The sequence below is a fragment of the Impatiens glandulifera genome, chromosome 2 (assembly GCF_907164915.1).
Source record: "Impatiens glandulifera chromosome 2, dImpGla2.1, whole genome shotgun sequence".
In the NCBI taxonomy this organism is placed as follows: domain Eukaryota; kingdom Viridiplantae; phylum Streptophyta; class Magnoliopsida; order Ericales; family Balsaminaceae; genus Impatiens; species Impatiens glandulifera.
Genome location: NC_061863.1, coordinates 28,527,873 through 28,544,568, shown reverse-complemented (window position 1 = coordinate 28,544,568; position 16,696 = coordinate 28,527,873).

Here is a 16,696-nt window from a genome sequence, read left to right as displayed (position 1 = left end):
AAGATTTATAGAATTCGCTTCTTAGACAAATACTGGTGGGGCGACGCATTCTTGAATATAATTGTAACATCCAATTCAACGAAAGAACAGACGTACACCAATGGCATGCTGAGGAAAACATGAAGATGATTTCAAGCAAAGTGTGGAACACTATCAATAAGAAGGAGCAAACAATAGATTGGGCAAATCTGGTCTGGTCGTCAAAGGTTATCCTGAGACACCAATTCATCATATGACTTGCATTTTAGGAAAGGTAAAACACGAGAGATCGCGTCAAGTAGTACATAGAAATTTTGGATCCAAGTTGTTTATTGTGTGAAGGGAATGAAGAAACAATAGATCAATTATTTAGTTGATATACTTACACATTGAAGTTATGGAAGAAGTTTTCTAGAAGCATGAAAATGGTTAGCCTGTCTACAGAATGGAAAGAGATAAAAAAGAAAGCCATACACAAAATAAAGGGAAAAAGTTTCAAATCAAGTGTTTTTAAAAGCGGTTTCGGTACAATTGTCTAGCACATATGGCGAGAAAGGAACGCAAGGGTGCACTTGAGAATAAGAAGAATTGTAGAGGAGATATGAGAAGCCATAGTATTCGACAATAGTAAAAATCTACAAACGTTGAGACGAATACCCATGACTGAGCAAAATTGGACACTAAGATGGAATTGGAAAATCATATTCGAAGAAGTCATGAGAACGTAAATTTTTATAAGTTAGATAAACAATTTCAATTGTTTGAATGTTTTGTAATTCATTTATTTCAGACTATTACAAACTAAATTTTCCTAGGCTTGTTTAGGAAAATACATAAACTCATTTGTTTTTTTTTTCCTTTTTAGGAATTTTTAATTAATTTACGTTAAGTTATTTTCCAAAAAAAAAATATTTGATTTGAATGAGCATATGCTAATTGATAACTATGGTAAGCGTAGAGGATAAGGGGAACTCATCACTAATCTTCATCATTATCGCGTGGAATTTTTTGTGAGTATTATAATAAAGTTATATTTTGTTTATTATTAATTTTATCATAGTTTTGAATTTTAATGTTAGGTTGCTTATTTGATTATGTAAGAGATGAATAATCGTTTTAAAGAAGTTAATACGAAATTGCTTGGTTGCATATCATGTCTTTATCCAAGAAATTCATTCTCCCAATTTGATGTTCGCTCATCCGCCTTACTGAACTATATCCCGAAAGATTTTAGAGGCACTAATTATTTGATTTTCGAACAACAACTTTAGACATACTTATTTATTTTACGAGATGATCCTCAATTTTCTTTAATTGAAGACTTAAGAATTTTTTCTCGGACATTGATTGCAATAGAATAATATTTAGTCTTTCCATTGGTTTATCGATTGATAGAGCTGACTTTAGTTTTACTAGTTGTAGTTGTATATGTTGAAAGAGTTTTTTCTGCAATGAAGACTGTAAAGACTAATTTGCGTAATCAAATGATAGACGAATGAATGAATGATAGTTTGATAGTTTATAATTAAAAGATATTTTTCAAAAATTGAAAATGAACAAATATTGTATTATTTTGAACAAATGGAGTCTCATAGAATACAATTGTCTTTTTTTGTACCGACTCATCGACAAGAATAACTTTGTAATTGTGTTTATTAATGTATTTTTCTCAATTTATATTATCATTGTAATGTTTTAATTACTAAATAAATTTATTTAATCGAAAAAAGTAGAATAAGTATAACTAATTTAGCCTTGGGAAATTATTTATGCGTCCGCCCCAAATCTGATTGTATGAATTAAGTAATTTAATGACTGAGAATATATATATTCATCACTAATTTTACCCAAATAACTCATTAAATACTTCAAAACTATTTTCTTTTGTTAAAATAAACAGATTTCAGGCAAAGCCTTAAATTTAATTCAAATAACCCGTTATCTTTGTCAATCATTTATTTAATCATATCATTCAAAAACATAAACTAAACTAACAAAATACATTTATTTATCTTTAAAATATATAACATTTTAAATTATGAAATATTTTACTCATTTTTATTAATAATTTCTTATGGGCAAAGAATGCCAGATATATCATATAACCTTTGAAATATAATACATTTTGTAATCAATCATTTTTCAAGATCTTTCTCAAAACTCAATAGAGGTGTCTAGAATTGATTAGATGAAACATATTTAATAAGTATGTAAGAATAATGAATTTTTATCTTAAAAATTCAAACTTTTTATAAAACTCACAAATCTACACCTTCTCAACTTAGTTTTCAATATCCATTTGTCTACTAACAAATACTTTGTAGGAACATACTATAAACAAGAAATATGTTTCATAACATTTGTATGTTTAATAAAATAAATGTAAATAATACATTTTATTCCTATTTCATAAGCTTATTACAGGTTGCTAATATAGTTTAGATTAACCAAATCTTGAACTATATTAAATTTCTTAATTGAAAATCTAAGCTTTCTATATTGTTTCAGAAATTATTTGTTGTAAACAGAAGCGCCTCTCATTCATCCCCTGCAAACATTCGACATCATACTTGAGCTCTTCCTTATTTGCAAAAATCCTAATGTTTCAACGATTTCCTAAGACAATTTCATTCTAGTAACCTCTTCTATTGTTTCGATGATAATCAATTCAAACACGTAACTGTCTAAATAGCCTCCTTCTTCTCCTCTCCAATCATAGAAATCTCTTCTTCCTCTCATTCACAATCTTCTCCATTTCCTTCACCTTCTCCCTTAATTCCATTATTTCTTCTTCTTCTTCCTTCTCCTCCATTCCTTTCTTCCTATCCCATTCCTTCGTAAACACTACCCAAGACGAAAACGTCGAAAACCCTCTTCATAATATCATCGCTGAATTCCTCGAACTTAACTCCCACCCTGTTTAGTTCCTTCATCATGTCCTTAATAATTATCATGTTAGTCTTCTCTTTCGAGTACTTGTCTCTTGTTTTCATGTAGACTTCCTTGTTCTCGATATGAAGTTGTTCTGCCACCTTCATTCTCTTGCTCATCATTCGAATTCGATCTTCTAAATTCGTACGTAACTCTCCAGCTGTCTCGTTGATCTCCTTATCCGCTATTTATTTCAATTCCTTGTTTCGTTGCTTAACTTTTTATGATGTTGTTTTGATGAATCACTGTTCTTCTTTTCTCTTTCTTCATTTCGGATATTGTATTGTGTAGACGGTTGTTCTCTATTCTTAATACAGTCAATTCTAGTATCATACCCTCGTTGATGTTAGTATTAAATTTGATGTTTGGGTTGTTTATTAGACTTGAAGCTTCGATGTTGTTTGAAGTCATTTTGTTCATCTTGAGTTGAAGGCAGTTAGAATGTGCCATCAACACTTCAATTTTGGATCTTGAATTGCTCTTTGTCTCTTCAATCTTCTTTATATGAACTAAAACATCTCCTTGCTCATTGTTCTTCATTTTCTTTAGATGATTCTTATCATAAAGCAAGCGCATTATATGGTAGTGGTTAGTGTGGATTCTTCACCCGAATTCTTGTAATCTGCTTTTTGAGCTTTCAAAAAGGTTCTGTAACATTATTTTTCTATATCTACAGCAATGAGATATAAAAATCAGCACAAGGAAAGATATGTGTATAACAAAATACTAAAGAATTTAGTTGAAATAACTATATGAATTCAAACATAAAGATACCCCATTAAATTGATCCATCCCGTAGTTATTATCTTTCAATTTTTTTTAATATCCCACCTCGCATTCAAAACCTTTTTGATACAAAGTTCTTGAACTCTTTTGAAAAAGACTTAAAGTAATGATTACTCAATGATTAGAATTGAGAAGCTAGCAATAATGGAACTTAAACATCCTTATGGGAATGAAATAGCATAATGTAAATATTTCAAATCATGAGTTTCATTAAGATCCATTTTCAAATAAAGTAAAACAGAACCATTTTCAAATAAAGTAAAATAGAACCAATACATATATGTCATTTGAATTTAATGAAAAATTCACATTATAATAAGTAATAAAGGATCAATATAATAGAAAAAGTTTGTTCAATAACTTTCCCCAACTCCTTAAACATTTTCCATAGTCGTGATACTCATCAGTATATTTTCAGAAATTAATAGTGAATTCACTTGATTAGTTCACTTATGAACAAAATAGGTATCTATTCATGTAACAAAAGATAACAAATCAATAGTAGAATAAACGATTCACAAAGAAAGGAATTCCTGATTTTTTTTTTGAAGGAGAGTAGTTTATTCTTTGTCATTTCATTCAGTAGTTCATAGGGAAAATCAGTTCATTCATTTGGTTGCAGGATGAGCCTTTCGTATTACGCTCAAGTCCTAACCAAATAACCAAATCGGAGCCTTATAACTAATAGAATTACGATTATGACTAAACGAGTTATGATCTTCCACCAGTAAACTTCGAACGTCAGAAGTCCCGTTAGTCAATTAAAAAAAAGAATAAACATATTCTATCAAGGTTCAAACATGGAGTAAAATTGAGAAAATACCTAAAAAACTGTTTAATCGAAAACCTAGATTTCCGAACATGAAAAAGAGACAACCTGAATAGCATTTCTTCAACATTTAATGTAACAACAATGATTAATCTCTATTTCTTTTATATCCATAATAGACATTAGTTTTCAATACTTTCTGAATAAATTTAATATTTCGTTACCGAATTTTCAAAATCGTCTCTTTACATACATTTGATTCTTCATTCAAGTAATGAAAATAGTTTAAAAAGTAGAAATCTCATTGCATAACTGTAAATTGCAAACGGAAAACTTTATATCTCCAATGTGACCAAGAGAGAAGAGAGAAGAGAGAAGAGAGAAGAGAGAAGAGAGAACCTGAATAGCATTTCTTCAACATTTAATGGAAAAACAATGATTAATCTCTATTTCTTTTATATCCATAATAGACATTAGTTTTCAATACTTTCTGAATAAATTTAATATTTCGTTACCGAATTTTCAAAATCGTCTCTTTACATATATTTGATTCTTCATTAAAGTAATGAAAATAATTTAAAAAGTAGAAATCTCATTGCATACCTGTAAATTACATACATATTTTTTTTAATTTTTTTTAATTATTTCTTTTTATGGAGAAAAACAGTAAGAATCCAAGTTGTCATATCTCTGGTAGATAATGATGTTAATCAACCGTTAACCGATTTTTGTTTTAATTTTATTCAAATAAATAAACTTAAAGTTTAAGTTATTAATTAAAATATATTTTTCATAATTTTTTAATTACATTTTAAAATTAAATTATATTAAATTTAAATCATTTTACTTTAATTATCAAAATAAATCATTTAAATTTTTTTAACTTAAGGAACTAGATGATTAAAGTCATGATTTTCATTTCCATCGAAGTATTTTAGATGAGAAAGCTAATATTTTAAAATAAAATTTATATATTTCATTATTCTACTAACTACTAAAATAGTTCATGATCAAACAAACTATAAATTATTTTCAAATAACTTACTCAAACAAGTCCTAATTTGATTAAAAATACAGATCCAGACTATAGTTCTTTATTTTTATTTATAAAAGTTGTTAAAATTTATTCACTTGAAACTTTGTAAGAGTATTGCTATAACTAGCTTTTTAATACTTTGTCCCTATCATCACTATAAGTCACTTTTACAAATTTATAAAGTAAAATGAAAATTATTATTTTTTCATTAAATATAAGGATTTGATTAAAAAAAATTGTAAGATAAAAAATGTGAATGAAAAAGAAAATTTAGATAATACTAAAAACAGAACTTTCGATATTTTATTCTATTGAATATATGTTGTTTTGATTTTTGAAAAAAATTAACAAACACATACAAAATTACCTAATTTTTTACAATTAAACCAACGTAGAGCCAACGTAGAGTCATGACTTATGAGCCAACTCATACACAATTTTTTTTACTATTAACTCTTTAACTAACTCATCTATATATATAAAATGATGCTTAATTTTTAAAGTGTTTGCCGGATCGAAACTTGTGATTAATTTGAATATATATATGAGAGTAAACGAATACTTGAGTCAGATTGATGGTTGACAAGCCCATAAATTTAAAACGGTTAAAAATAAAATTAAAAATTATATATGTATGCTTATAACTTGCAACCTAACAAAATAAATACACCCTTTTAACCAACTAAGCTAATAACACTTTATTTTTATAATTTAACACCAAATTAGATAAGCCCAAGACATTTTAACAATATAAGTTCAACTTTTTAACTAACGAATCAATATATATATATATATATATATAATGATGCTTAATTTTTAAAGTGTCCGGATTGTCAGGTCGAGAGTAATGGATACTTGGGTCGGATTGTGGGTTGACCCGCCCATAAATTAAAACGGTTAAAAATAAAATTAAAAAATTTTATATGTATTTTTGAACTTGTAACCGAATAAAATAAGTACAACCCTTTAACCAACTAGGCTAATAATTCTTTATATTTTAATTCAACACCAAATTCGATAACGCGAGACATTTTAACATTATAAGTTCATCTTTTTAACTAACTAACTAATATATATACAAATATATATATATATAACGTTTCTTAATTTTTAAAGTGTCCGGATTGCTGGGTTAAGAGTTGTGGTTAATATAGATATATATGTGAGAGTAAATAGATACTCGAGTCGGATTGTGGGTTGACCCGCCCATAAACTTAAAATAGTTAAAAATACAAATAAAAAAAAATATTCATGTTTCGAACTTGGAACCTAACAAAAACAAGTATGACCTTTTAAACTAGGTTAATAACAATTTATAGTTTTAATTCAAAACTAAATAAGATGAACGTGAGACATTTTAACAATATAAGTTCAAATTTTTAACTAACTCATCTATATATATATATAATGATACTTAATTTTTAAAGTGTTTGGATTGTCGGGTCAAAAGTTGTGGTTAATATTGATATATATGTGAGAGTAAATGGATAATTGGATCGTATTGTGGGTTGACTCACCCATAAACTTAATATGGTTAAAAATAAAATTAAAAATGCTATATTTATATTTCTAACTTGCAACCTAACAAAACAAGTACTTTCTAACCAAATAGGCTAATAACACTATATATTTTTAATTCAACACCAAATTAGATGAACGCGAGACATTTTAACAATATAAGTTCAAATTTTTTACTAACAAATTTAAATATATATAATGATGCTTAATTTTTAATATGTACGGATTGTCGGGTCGAGAGCTGTGGTTAATTTGGATGTATATGTGAGATTAAATGGATACTTAAGTCGGATTGTGGGTTGACCCGCCCATAAACTTAAAACGGTTAAAAATAAAATTATAAATTCTATATGTATGTTTCGAACTCGCAACCCAACAAAATAAGTACAACCCTTTAACCAACTAGGCTAATAACACTTTATATTTTTATTTCAACACCAAATTAGATGAACACGGGACATTTTAACAGTATAAGTTCAAGTTTTTTAACTAATTAATCAATATACATATATATATAATGATGCTTAATTTTTAAAGTGTCCGGATTGCGGGGTCGAAAACTGTGGTTAATTTGGATTTATATTTGAGAGTAAATGGATACTTGGGTCAGATTGTGGGTTGACCCGGCCATAAACTTAAAACGGTTAAAAATAAAATTGCTATATGTATGTTTTGAACTTGCAACTTAATAAAACAAGTACAACCCTTTAACCAAATAGGCTAATAACATTTTATATTTTTAATTTAACACCTCATATGATGAACGCAAAATATTTTAACAATATAAGTTCACTTTTTAACTAAATAATCTATATATTTATATAATAATAATGATTAATGTCTAAAGTGTCCGAATTGCCGGATCGAGAATTGTGGTTAATTTGAATATGTATTTGAGAGTAAATAAATACTTGAGTTGGGCTAGGTCAGGGTTGATACGCCCACCCATAAACTTGAAAAAATAAATAAAATGATATATATACACAAGTTTTGAACTTTTAACCTCATAATATAAGTTTTACATTTAAACTATCTAAGCTAATATCACTTTATATTTTAAAATCAACTTCAAAATTAATGAAAATTTAAAATAATATAACTTCAACATTTTTAATAATTAAACTAATAATATTTTAATTTTTTTATATATAATTTATTATATATATATATATAACATTCTATATATATAATTGTTAGTCATATCAATTATATATTTATGCATAAATTTATAAAAAGAAATCAAAAATCTTTAGTGGTGTAATAGTTAAGTATTTATTGTACATAATAAATATTGAGGGTTCGAATCTCATCTAGTGCAAATTTATAATAATTATAAAGAGGGGTTAAAGAATATGTTGGTTAGTTGACAAGAGTGAGGTTGTAAGTGGGTGAAAATAATATTGTTGTTTGTCGGAAATGAATTGATAAAGCTAAGTGAAGAGGAGATGGATTGTTGGGTAATATATAATATGTTGGTAAACGAAAGTGAGTTTGTAAGTGGTGAAAATAAGATTGTTGGTTGACCGAAGTGAATTGTTAAATCTAGGTAAAGAAGAGATAGTTGGCTAATAAGGAATATTGTTGCTTGATTGACGAAAATGAGTCGATAATTAGGTGAGGATAAAATTGTTATTTTTTTTAACCGTACAAATGTACAGAAACCTCGCTATTATATATAATGATGCTTAATTTTTAAAGTTTTCGGACTGCCGAGGTGAGAGTTGTGGTTAATTTAATTATATATGTGAGAGTAAATAGATATTTGAGTCAGATTGTGTTCACCCCCCATAAACTTAAAACGGTTAATAATAAAATTAAAATGCTATATGTATGATTTAAACTTGTAACCTAATAAATTAAGCACAAGCCTTTAACCAAATAGGCTAATAACACTTTATATTTTTAATTCAACACTAAATTAGATTAACACGGAACATTTTAACAATATAAGTTCAACTTTTTAACTCATAAATATATATATATATATATATATAATGATGCTTAATTTTTAAAATGTTCGGATTGCCGGGTCGAGAGTTGTGGTTAATTTGGATATATATGTGAGAGTAAATGGATACTTGGGTCAGATTGTGGATTGACCCGCCCATAAACTTAAAACGGTTAAAAATAAAATTGAAAATGCTATATGTATGTTTTGAAATTGTAACCTAACAACCCTAAACCCTAACAACCATTTAATTAACTTATATTTTTAATTCAACACCAAATTAGATAAACGCGGAACATTTTAACAATATAAGTTCAAGTTTTTAACTAACTAACTAACTAATCTATATATATATATAATGATGCTTAATTTTTAATGTGTCCGGATTGTCGGGTCGAGAGCTATGATTATTTTGGATATATATGTGAGAGTAAATGAATACTTGGTCGGAATGTGGGTTGATCAGCCATAAATTTAAAATGGTTAAAAATAAAAGAAAAAATACTATATGTATGTTTCGAACTTGCAACCTAAAAAAATAAGTACAACCTTTTAACGAAGTGTGATTGTGATGTTGTTTGCCGAGGGATAATAGACCGATATCAATTGAAACTGGTTATAAAAATATGAATCAAATATTTGATTGACCAAAAGAGGTCACAATGTTTAATATTAAAAAATATGAATAAAATATTTGATTGACAAAAGTGAAAGTATAAAGTCACGAAATGAGAAGTTCATTCGAAAAAAATATGTGATGAGATATGTGAGAAGATAAGATGTTTTACCGAAGTGAATAAAATGTGGAATGAGAGCGTTCTATTTTTTATTTTAATATATTATTCGTGATTTATTAAGAATTTTAAAAACTAAATACATATTATTAATTTTTTATTAATTTTTTTTATAATTTTATTCATGTGCATCGCACGAGAATCTTCTTAGTTCTTATAAATGGGCATAAAAGCGTTCAATTACAATTGGTTAGTATCATATAACCCGGCGATAACTAAACCAAATAATAAAAAAAATATCAATTTTATTTTATTTTTATATTTAACATTTATTTGATTAAATATAATATTTAATCACTTTAAACCAAATTTAATAGTTAAATATAAATATATTTAAAATTAAAAAAACAATATTTTATTTTATATAATATATCAGAAATGATATGTTTTTTTGTTCATTCTCACTTAGAACGTCTTATGTTGAAGTGAATGTCATAACTGTGAGGGTCGTGCTAACATTTTTCTTTCATACAAAAAATAAAATTAAAATATGATAGGTTTTAAGTGTATATATTAGTGATGAGAAATTAAACCAATAAAACATATAAATCAAACAAAACAATTATGATTTAAGAAAAAAAATTGTTACTCATCTAAATTATTTTAATAATAACATTCTAACAATGTTTCTAATAGACGAAGATACTTATAACCGAATACTTATATTCTATCGAAATATCTACCGAAATAGTAGATATTACTAATTATTAAGCTATCTCGACTCGATAGTGACAGTTAGGGAACAATGCCTATACGTGGCTCGACCATGGAAAAGAAAGTGTCAAGAATAAGCTTCATATTGTTTTAGAAATTTTTGAAAGGTATGAAATTAAATTTCATTCAATGAAAATGTGGGTTTTTTTATTATCATTTAGATTAAATTATTAAAATGACAATTTGTATTTAAAATTTATAAAATTAAAATAAACATATTTAGTATTTTAAATTAAATGAACTAAGTAATTTGATGAATGAGAATATACATCATAAAATATGATTGAGATGTTTTTTTCTTTATAAAACTTAATTTAAAACACACTCGGTCCTTTTTACCGAAATAACTGATTTTTAAATATCTCAAAATCAAAAATAATTTTTGAAAATAACCAAATTATTGATAAAAGCCTTGAATTTAATCCAAATTTAATCGTATTATTCAAATCATAAACTAAAGTAACTAAATACCTTTATGAAAATGACTTTTTATATTTAAAATTTATAAAAATAAAATAAATATTTTCAATATTTAAAATTAAATGAATTAAGTAATTTGATGATTAAAAGTATACCTATTAATATTTTTTTTTCTAAAACCCAAATAACTCAATATCAAACTAGATTGGACTTTTTTTTACTGAAATAACTCATTTTTAAATAACTTAAAACAAAAAATAATTTTTTGAAGATAACAAAATTTCAGATTAAGCCTTGAATTTAATCCAAATTTCTTCATATTATTCAAATCATAAAGTAAAATAACATAATACTTTTTATAAATAAATCTTCATTTCAAGATATTCTTACAACTTATTAGAGGTTACTAGAATTGATATAGATGAACAATATTTAATAAATTCTTTAAGAACATTGAATTTTCATCTTCAAAATATAAATTGTTTATAAAAAATTCGGAATTATTTGATTTGGTATAGAAATGTCTCTCATTCATCTTATGACATCAAAATTGATTCTTCTACCTTCAAAAAAATCTTTCTACATCATCCTTGAGTTCCAATTTCTCTTAATTTGTAAAATCCTATAGAATTATTATCTTAGGTGAGAATAAATGTTAATATTTTATATATGATATAATTGTGCTAGAAAATATGTACATATCCCATTTCTTTGTTTTGAATACTTATTTCTCCACTAACTAATAATGTGCTATATACAAAGAAATATGTTTAATAACATGTGTATGATTGTATCTTGGATTTATCTTAGAGTAGAAATATTGAGACCTAAATATAAATAAAGATCAACAAAATGAAATAAAAAATATAAAAATATAAAAAGCTTTAGAATTATTCGATTTGGTATAGAAGTGTCTCTCATTCATCTTATGACAACAAAATGGATTCTTCTATCTCACAAAAATGTTTTCACACAATTCTTGAGCTCCAATTACTCTTGATTTACAAAATCCTATGAATTTATTGTCTTATATGGGAATAAATATTGGTATTTTATTTAAGATATAATTGTGCTATCAAATTTGTACATTATACCATTTTTTTTCAATACACATTTGTCCATTAACTAATATGGTGTAGAAACATCCTATAAACAAAGAAATATGTTTAATAACATGTGTATGATTGTATCTTAGATTTGTCTTGATTAAAAACGTTGAGACCTAAATATAAGTAAAGATTAACTAAATGAAACAAAAATATAAAAAACTTAAGAATTCTTCGATTTGGAATAGAAGTGTATCTCATTCATCTTATGACAATAAAATTGATTCTTCTATGTCCCAAAAATCTTTCTACACCATTTCTGAGCTCCAATTCATCTTAATTTGTAAAATTTCATGGAATTATTGTCTTAGGTGGGAATAAATGTTTATATTTTATATATGATATATTGGTGCTAACAAATATGTATATATCACATTTCTTTGTATTTAATACTTATATTCCACTAACTAATATTGTGTAGGAACATACTATAAAAAAAAGAAATATGTTTAATAACATGTGTATGATTGTATCTTGGATTTATCTTGATTAGAAATATTAAGGCCTAAATGTAAGTAAATATCAACTAAATGAAAAAAAAAATAAAATACCAAAGCCATTTTTCAATCCTGGAACCTTTGGATTATGGGCCACCACGCTTCCATTGATCCACCATAATTTATTTAATAAAACTGTAAATAATACATTTTATTCATGTTAAAAGCTTTTTATATTGACTTGAATTACCAATTCAATTAAGATATCTCATTTTTAATAAAGTATATTTTCTCATTATCATCATCACAACCACTTTTAAACATTTATAAATTAGAAATGAAAATAATGTTATTATTATTTAATACGAAATATTTGACTTACATTAAATAAACCTTTAAAATAAAAGTCGATGAAAACAATGACTTTGGACAATAGAAACAAAAACTTTGATATTTTTTTAGTAAAATATATTTTGATTTAATTTTTGAAAAAAATTAAAACGTTGAAACAAATAAAAATCAATAAAGCGACAAATTAATATCGTTTTAAGACAAAATATTTTTTGCACTAATCTAAATTATTTTAACCATAAGATTCTTATTTGAATACTATAGTATACTGAAATAGATGACAAGTTAATAATCTCTTTCGATTGATAAGTCGTGTGACAGTTATGACACACTGCCTCTACAGAAGTTTGTTTTGAAATTGTTTTTTTTTATCGAGGATAATTTTAAATTGATTAGGAATTAAGCTATTTAGGGTTTTGGCTTTTGGATAAGTGGTAACCAATTTCAATTAGTGATTTAGGGCTTAAGAATTTGAAATGAGTTCTTTTCTGTTTTAAATTTAACTACTTTATGGTCAAAACTTTAGAGAAAATGGATGGAATGATAATTTGGACCAAGTTAATAAATTTTGTCAATTGCATTCTATCACAATATTTGATATGAATGAGCATATGCTAATTGATAGTTATGGTAGGCCGAGAGAAAAAGGGTAACTCATCACTAATCTTTATTATTATCGCATGAATTTTTTTGTGAGGTATAATAAAATTATTTTTTGTTTGTTAATAGTTTTTGTTTATTATTAATTTTATCACAGTTTTCAATTTTAATGTTAGGTTATTGATTTTATTATGTAAGAGGTGAATAATCATTTTTCAGAAGTTAATATGAAATTTCTTGGTTACATAACATGTCTTTATCCAAGAAATTCATTCTCAAATTTGATGTTCGGTCATCCGCCTTGCTAAACTTTATCTTAGAGATTAAAGGCACTGATTATTTTATTTTTGAAAATTAAGATATGAATATAAGACTAATAAGATAAAGAAGAGATGAAGTATCAACCACGAAAGTACAATAAATCACACAAGATTTACGTAGAAACCCAAGATGGGAAAGCCTCGCACAATATGATTCGTCATAAAAATATCGTTTTGACTATCACAAAGTCGGTAAATCCCTCTCATATAATTCAAAAACATAAAGTAAAATAACAAAATACTTTTATTTATTTTTAAAATATATCATTTTAAATTATGAAATATTTTACGCATTTTTATTAATAATTTCTTATAGGCAAATAATGCTAGATATATCATATATCATTTAAAAGAGAATACATTTTGTAAGTAAATCTTTTTTCAAGATCATTCTTATAACTCATTAGAGGTGTCTAGAATTGATTAGATGAAACAAATTTAATAAATCTTTAATGTTAGATAAACTCAGACCGGTTCAAATAAACCTAACTTAAACAAACTTCCCATGCAGGAACAAGGAACCGGACCGGATGAACAAAAGAAAACCAACTGAAGAAACCGAACCGGTCAAGTCACCATACCGATCAAAAGCATTCTGAACGTGACCGCACAAAGGATCGGCCAAAGCTTAAAACCAGATCCATCAAACAGCCGATTATCCACAAGACAAGAATAACGGGAAGAAGTCCGGTTACTTCACTACCAAAAGACATTCGGCCAAGTCAAGTGGCCGACTAGTACAAGAAGACATTTTGGGTATCTGTTGAGAACGATACCAAAGGAACAGACTGAATACTTCCATATCCATGCAAGTCTGAGGAAAGACTGTAGGCTGCAGAAAACAGTACTACCGGATCCTTTTACTTCGGGATAAGCCAGAAAGGAAATCTTCAAAGTACAGACAACTGTCCAAACAGACAGTGCCTACATTGAGTAAAAGACAAACCCAGCAGGTTTGCCTTACAGACCGGCAGGTCTGAAACAGGATACCAGGTCTGAGATTGACCGTCAGGTCTGAGGAGACGACCGGCAGGTCTGAGACACTGAATCACTGCACCTCTGATCAGCCAATCGGATTCAAGGCAGTGAAATATGACCGTTGGCATATTTCACCTATAAAAGGAGGCAGTTGCAGAAGAGTAAATGCGGGACATTGAGTAACATACTGTGGGACAAGTGGGACATTAAGCCAGACAAGTGAAGCGTTGAGAGCATTTACTACAAGTGATAACAGTGTGGTATTCTAAGAAAGCCTAAGTGCTAAATTCTAAGTGTGTGTGCTACAATTTCGGTGTGAATTGTAAGAGTGTTATCGAGCAGGAAATAAGTCTCGATCGAATTGTACTTGTATTCCTTAGTGAATATCCTTCTCGCGGTTTCGAGAGGAAGGGGTGACGTACGAGTTTTATCTCCGAACATCCATAAAATCTGTTGTGTTATTTACTTTCTGTTGACTTCATTACATAACCGACTAACTTAACCATACCGCTCCAAACCGACTCCATACTGACTATACCGAATATCCAGATAACCGAAACCGACCCACCATTCTTCAAATCTCCATCATCCGAAACCGACTCCGCCTATCATACACGTGTACCGCTTCAACTTGAAAGCAAACCTCTTCCGCGCTTGAACCTGGTTCAAGGGTTTGTGACAGGTTGTGTAGTATTGAAGCCCCAGTGTTAATCTCTAACCGGATTAACCACCACCCTACGAGTGAGAACCGCTAACCGGTCCAACCCCCGGTCCACCAGCGGCGACCTAGATCCTAACAATTGGTATCAGAGTAGTTAGTTTCAATACTCAAGCAAACATGTATCAGGATAGGCCTCCAATGCTAGAGGGTGATGACTTTGCCAACTGGAAGGCACGCATGCACCTGCACCTAGTCACCTTGGATGATGAAATGGAATTCGTTCTAACCGAAGGACCGATAGTCATTGATAAAGACAGAAAAGAATGGACGGCTGATGATAGGAGAAGGAACAATCTGGATAACCATGCAAGAAACCGGATCTCCAACAGCGTAGACAGAAACACATACTGCAAGATCAGAGATTGCAAAACTGCGAAGGAGACATGGAACACGGTCATCCAGATCTTTGAAGGAAATGAAAGGACAAGGGAGAACAAAATAATGATGGCTACACAGAAGTTCGAAAGCATCAAAATGAAACCAGGAGAAACTATGAAGGAATACAGTGACCGGTTCACTGGTGTGCTAGATGAACTAGCAACTCTGGGCAAAAAGTATGAGAACAAAGAGGTAGTTATGAAGGCCTTGAGATCTCTTCCAAGTGTCTGGGATATAAAGACAATGGTAATGAGGGAATCAAAGAGCCTACGTAAGATGAAACTATACGATGTATTCGAAGATCTAAAGGCATACGAGTTCGAAATGAAATCTAGAACCGAAGAGGAAGTCTCGGCCTCAACGTCAACCAGAGCACTAATCACATCTACAGAACCGGTTGCACCTGCTCCTGCACCTACACCTGCACCGATACCGGCTCCTGCACCTGCACCTATCAGAACAGCCGAACAGTTTACTGAGGACGCCATGGCCATGCTCGCACAGAAGTTTGGGAGGTTCATGAAAAGGAGCCAACCGACAAACAACTACTATGGTGACAAATCCAATGTAAGATGCTACAACTGTAACTGTTTGGGACACTTTAAGTGGGAATGCAGAAAAACCAAGAAGGGATACCCAGAAACCGGACTATCAGAATGACAGAAACAATTATCAACAAACTGGTGAAGGAAGTGAGGTACCGAAAGCACTGATAGCCGACGATGGAGGAAGTTTGTGGGCTCGCAGTGACAGTGACGATGAACTCACGTGCCTCATGGCCAATGAGGAACAGATATTTGACTCTCCCTATGATGAATTTACTAAAGATGAGTTATATGAAGCATTAAATGACATGGTAGAAGAATATAAGAACCTATTGACCATGTTACCTAAACATCTCAACATCAAG